The sequence below is a fragment of the Parasteatoda tepidariorum genome, chromosome 9, assembly GCF_982258835.1.
Source record: "Parasteatoda tepidariorum strain Cologne lab strain chromosome 9, Ptep-v5.0, whole genome shotgun sequence".
NCBI classification, from domain to species: Eukaryota; Metazoa; Arthropoda; class Arachnida; order Araneae; family Theridiidae; genus Parasteatoda; species Parasteatoda tepidariorum.
Genome location: NC_141763.1, coordinates 15,797,509 through 15,804,501, shown reverse-complemented (window position 1 = coordinate 15,804,501; position 6,993 = coordinate 15,797,509).

The window sequence follows — 6,993 nt, the reverse complement described above, 5'->3', positions numbered from 1 at the left end:
CGATCAGCCAAGTACTTGATTCGAGTCCTTGATTGGTCCAAGTTTTTCCTCTTATACCCAATCAGCTTCTTAAATCTCATGATGTCAACAAGCGGGCATATGGATGGTGTTTTCTACACTAGGGAACGCTGCAAGCTCGGGACTACCTAAATTTCCGGGTTACTGTTTCAGTTGTATTTTAAAGCCATTTGGCATCATTGTGTTTTGAGATTCTTGCAAACAATGTATTTGATTACTTATTACTTATGTTTACAATGCTAACAATACTTGTGTTTACAATTCGCGATCGCAACACTCGAATACGCCATCTGGGGAGAGACCGGTTTCATGCCTTTAGCCCTTCTCCCTTCCCTCTCCTCCTCTTTTCAGTTGTATAGGAATGTACTACGATATTTTCCCTTTTCTTAATATTTTTCCTTTTTATTTATTAAGAATATTTTTTAAAATTTCCATAATACTTTTCTTTAGAACTATGTTTAATGTAGTTTTCAGTTCCTTATAGTTTTTCTAGTTAAAAGATTTCAATCTATATGAAAATCAAGAGAGAAATAACGTACTTCCTTTCTCTATGACTTTCCACACGCTAATGGGGAAAGCATGTGAAGTGTTGCCATAGGAAAAGAGTTCTGCTCTACGCCACCTGCAGCCCATTTCGATCGTCAATACAAAAAGTGTTAACACTATCGTAAGATGCTGCACAGCTTGCAAGACTGCCAAAAAAGCGAGTTATTCAAAATCTAGCAACCATATCACCTTTTTTAATAATAAATAACAAAATAACTAAAACAAATTTTCACTCCAAACCCCTGAATTACATAATAACACTAATATCTTATGAAATACGGCAGATTTGAGCTCAGAAATTATATAATTTATTTCTTTTATTGAAAACAAAATTATCCGTTTGAAAACATCGCCTATCAGAATAACATGTAGTAAGCAGCTGCAAACTTTTTAACCGGAACTAGAGTAGGTGCCGAGCTCGAGATTGTTATTGTTTACATTTCAATTGAAAACACCATCCATATGATCATGATCGTTTCTTGTCAGTTTTCATATATTCTGATTCACCATCGGTTTGTCAACTTTTGATCGTGTTAGACAAAATTTTGGGATTTTACAGTCATGTAAGTATGAACTCTTAGAAACCCAATTTTTTCTTCGGAAATATTTTTATTTATAAATGAAATTATTGGAAGTACTTTCTTATTTTTATAGAAATGGAGTATACCAAAAAGGATATCTACAAATTAATAGCTAAATATAAGGAGAGGCCCGAATTGCGGGACAGCAATATTCCTTCATATTCTGATAGAAATATGAGAGATAAATCTCTTAATAATATAGCAAAATTTTATGAATTTTGATGAATTATTTCCCTAGCACAATTTATTATTTCCCAGGATAATAATAAACTGTACTGTTTCCCAGGTACAAGTTATTATTGATATTTAAATTGAATAAATTTTGCTATTTTCCAACTGTTTCTATATCTTTTTTTTAACTAAGTAAAACATGTAAATTCAAAATTAATTATTACTTTTATTTATGCACTTTCATCAATATATTTTTGCCTCAGTTTCTGCTCATTTTATAAAATTAAAATGATTCATTTAGATTTAATTTAGAAAAAAAATTTTAAGTTTGCTTTCCATGGTTAGAAGGACACATACCTCTTGTAAATAATAAATCCTTGACCGAAAAAATATTAAAGAGCACGATAAGGTCTCTAAAATCAATTGACAACCTTAAGGATTATGAAAGAGGTTTTGGTGAATGAGACTCTGAAGGAATAATTGAGAGAGTTGGGAAACCAGAAGCCTCCTCAACATCAACAACAAAACAAATAAAAACATCAACAAAATTTAAAAAACAGTCTACTACTAAATATAGACCCGTTTTCTACGGCTCTGCTCGTACTCGAAACTCAGTTGCCATTAATGACTGTATTGAAAACGGCCCTAATTTAATTGAATTAATTCCCTCTTTGAATCGCTTCAGGGTTTGAAAAATAGTAGTAATCGCTGATGTTCGCAAGGCATTTTTGCAAATATCATTACATGAGAGGGACAGAGACTATTTGCGTTTCATATGGTGGAAAGGAGATCCTGGAAAAGAAATCATTTATTGTCACTGCAGGGTTGTCTTTGGGATAAACTGTAGCCCGTTTCTCCTAACTGCGACTCTAGACCATCACATGCGCATCCTAAATATCTAGCCACTAAACTTAAGAACTCGATGTATGTGGACAACTGCGTGCCCAGTGTCGATTCTCTTCAAGAACTGGACTACTTCTTAGTGAATCTTGCAAACTTCTGGCATCAGCCAAATTTGATCTTAGAGGATGGTGCAACAGCAGCTATTCCACTAGCATTGCAGTCAAAGAGGAATTTCCATTTGAAACTTTGAATATGAAAGAAGTACATGTACTAGGATTGCTCTGGAATGCAGAAGAAGATACTTTAATTTGTGATTTTAAAAAATTGGAGTTTAAAGATGAATCTGTAACGAAAGGAGTATTCTCTCATTAGCTCACAAGCTTTTTGATCCAATTGGGTTTACAGCCTTGATTCCCAAAATTATTTTACAGGAATGATGGAAAATCAAAGTTTCATGGGACTGTAAGTTGCCTGATAATAATGATAAAGAGTTTCACAAGTGGAAAAATCAACTTTTTGAACTGCAAAACGTGAAAATACCCCGAAGATTGAGTGAGTTCACACTCCATTCAGGAAGTTTATCCTTGCATGTTTTCTGCGATGCTAGAAAAAAATCCTATGCCCTATAAGTTGATCCAATAAATCCTATAAGTTGAGAGCAATGTAATGTAACCTGCCAGTTGGTTCAGGCACTCTGTTAAAAAAACATAACTATCCCTCGTATAGAGCTTTTGGTTTGCTGCATTGGAGCAAGGATAGCAGAATCCGCCAAGAAAGATCTGAAACTCGAAGATATAGAAAATCACTGCTGGACAGATTTCCATGGATACTTTATATTGGACTAGGACTGATGTACTATGGGTCACATTTGTTAAAAATAGAGTCAGAGAAATCTGAAGATTATCTTGTCCAAATCCATGGAATTTTGTTCCTGGAAATAAAAACATCCCAAACCTACCATTACGTGGTTGCTCCGCAAAACCTCATCTGCAGTCTGAATGGTGGAATTGTCCAGGGACCTGAACAAAGGTGGCCGAAAGACGAAATATTGCCCAATATAGATACAATCAATACAGAAAAAAAAAGACTATAGTTATTGCTACTAACGTAAAGGAGAGTGAAAAATTTTACAACAAGTACTCATCTTATTCGAAAATGTTGAGAATAACCGGAAAGATTTTTCGATTCGTTAAAAAATTCAAAGAAAGTAGAAAATGACAGAACCTTTGCAAAGCTCAACAATAAAGAATTGAAAAATGCTGAGAAAATTATTCTAAAGTGCGTCCAAAAGGATGCTTTTACAAACGAAGGAAATAAAAGAGACTAAATTCTTTGAAAACAATTATTGATGATGAAGGACTGATCAGAATTGAAACTAAGGTATCTATGAGAGAAAATAATTTTAATTTTCGTCTTCCATTAATTCGTCCCTCAGATTATATTGTGGTTAAAAATCTGATTTATTGGAAACGTAAGCAATTAGGACATCGTGAAGTTCAATTACTGATGTCCACATTACGTGGAGATTATTGGATCTTGAAAAACTATAAGAAATGCTATAAAATCCTGCGTCGTCTGCAAACGTTTTCATTCTAGACCTCCCAATGTCCCAGAAGGTCTTCTGCTCGAAGATAGAGTGAAGGATGCAGATGCAGCCATCTTTGAAATTGTAGGTAAAATGTAGGAACCTGACTGGTCCCCTCATTCTGAAAGATGGTAAAAAAAACATGGATTTTGATGGTGACTTGTGCTATATAATTTAGGACTGTTCACTTAAAACTCTTATCATCCCTCTCAACTGAAAACTTCATTTTGGGATTTAGATTTATCTCACGAAGGAGAAGACTGTCAGTTGTCTATTCAGATCACGGGACTAACTTCGCTGAAGCACAAAACCTTCAAAAAAGCATTGAAGCTAAAGATAGAATCCAATCTGTAATCAATTACCTGGAATTTCATATCCCCTCTGCTACCTGATATGGGGGATTTTGAGAACGTTTAATTGGCATGATGAAGATAATACTAAGAAATATTCTGGGTAGAACATCATTGAATTACGAGGAAATGGTTAACAGTTCTCTGTGACTGTGAGAGCCTAATGAATTCACGCCCCCTGACTTGTGTGTCCGATGATGTTGAAGAGCTTTCACCAATTAACACCTATGATGTTCCTCCAAGAAATAAAACAGGTGAGTGATGTAGATTTCGATATTTTAGATCAAGTAAAATTTAAGAAACGACTTGCTTACAGAAATGAAATTTGCCGAAACCTTCGAAAGAGATTCAGAACGGAATATCTTGGTCAACTTCGATAAACATCTTCAAAGACTAAAACTTCAGAAGCTCTGCAAGTTGATGACATTTTATTTTATTTTATAACCGTTGTTGAACAGCAGACCCAATTTCGGGTTTACGACTACCAATGTTTAATGTATCCCTGCGTCCCACAGTGGACTGATCGTTAAGACACGGTTCCCAGCAGATCACCGAAGTCACGCATCACTGGCTGCGGTCAGTGTGAGTGCTTGACTTCGCGTGCAGGTCGTCGGGCTACCGAAGCGGGTGTGCCATCCCCTCTGCATGTAATGACATGTCTTCGGATGTCTCCCAAACTGCCACCAATAGCCCATTGTGCAGCTCTAGTGCGACGTAAATGAACTACAACAACAACAACCGCATCCTGGTAATTTTGAACCCAATCCAGAAGACAAGGGAGTTCCTAGATCAGTACCCCCACAGATATTTATTTGTTATGGGAACTCGAGGACTTTGTGATCCTGACATATTTAACATGCATCAGTCACCATTTATTATCTTCGGTCGGCGGGGAGCGAACCCACGACCTCTTGGACATGAGCCCAAAGTTGGTGACATTGTGATAATTTGGAACGACAATGTGTCTTCTCGGGAGGATTTTAAAGATTTTGCCAAGAAAAGATGGGCATGTCCGAACAGCTAAGTTGCAGACCAAATCCAGAATCATAATCAGTCCTTTGAGAAAAAAACTTTGTCCTCAAGAAGTCAACTGAAGAAAACAGACTGAACAACTAAAGAAGCAAGTTCCTCTCCAGTGTGCTCCCCTGCAAACGCTTTCTGGACGACAAATGAGTGTTCCTGATCGATTTGAACCTCGATTCTGTGACTTTTTTTTATAGTTCAGTTGGTTACTCTACTGAACTCAAGAAGGGGAGTGTTGAGAATCCCCCGATACCCCCCAGTGAACAAATACTGAAACAAACATTCACGAACTCTTTCTCCTGAAAGTGTGTAGCCTAGAATTTGTTCAGAACAACGTACTGATTTTTCATCTGTAAATAGCTCCATTTTTATTTTATAATGATTATTAAATATAACTCTCTAGCGTCTTTGTTTAAAGTATTTTTCAGCATAGGTGTTAAATTAGTTATCTACAACAAAATAACCGGAAGAGAAAATAGAATCGAAACAAGGTAAGGTTCCTTGTATTGAAATATAATTTTCAATTTTTAGAAGTCTTTATTTGGTATCGTTATAAATAGCGTTAAAATGAGGAAATTCGAAGTCAATATTCTGTGTTACAACATGACCCATAATATTCAAAGTCACATTGGGGGCCCCCTCATAGGCCCATAATTATTTCCTTTGGCAGTGTTAGAGATTATTTCCTAGTGGTTATACATTATTCCCTCTGGTATACATAATAGTGTGTTAAATAGAGTTAAAATGAAGAAATTCAAAGTCAATATTCTGTATTACAACATGGCCCTTCATCTCCCATTAATATATAATAATAACCAAATCACGTATTTTATTAACGGGTACTAGTGCACCCTACCAGAAGAGATCATTATAGGCCTAATAGGGGTCCACAATGTGGCCCTATAGGTTTATATGTATATTATAATAGTGTGTTGAATAGCGTTAAAATGAAGAAATTCGATGTCAATATTCTGTATTACAACATGGCCCTATATCTCCCCTTAATATTCCAACTGAACTATGTATTATATTACCAGGAACTAGTGTACCCTATCAGAAGAAATAATTATAAGCCTAATAGGGGGCCCACAATGTGGATATTCGTCCATTTTTCCACCTAGGCGAATTTCCTACCTCCTTTCCTTACCTGTTGTATATTGAAGGCTCTGCTATTATTCTTTGAGTGATGGTCTTGGTACGAATTCTGAATGCTCTGAGTGGGCACTAGGCATGATTCTTTATCGCCTTCACGAAATCTTCACCAAACAAAACCATTTTTTTTTTTAATCGTCAGTCAAAAACGTAGAAGATTTCCGATTTCTGTTGGATAGTAAAACTAGTTAATAAAAGTGTTTTTTCGCTTACCTGACAAGGTAACTTTGATTACCTGATATGACATTTAAAAATATTTTCGTATCAGGAAGTAAGACTCCTCAGGTGAGTCACCTCGTCGTACGCTAAAATGAAGGGGTGTGCAATCCTGAGTTCCTTTACTCCCCTTATCATTATCTCATCCATATAAGATTCAGCTTCTAACCCCCGTATTCACCGTTGACACTTACCTAACGCGAAACACCCAGTTCTGAAACTCCCGTTTTGAAATATTGACCACTAGTCGATAAGTGTATTCTTTATTTTTTGATTGTCTGTTTCATAACTGTGGGTTTCTTAACCTGCTGTTAACTTGCACTCTGGTGGTAGATTTATAGCTTTATTAACAGTGTTTGTTTTCAATTTTAAGAAACATGTGGAAATTCAAAGGAAAATTGGTCAAAAAACAACCAAAATAGAACATGGATTTATGATGGAATTGGCGCAAATTCGGTGTATTTTAACCTTAAGTCTGCAACATGGTCAGCACTTTTGACAACAAGGG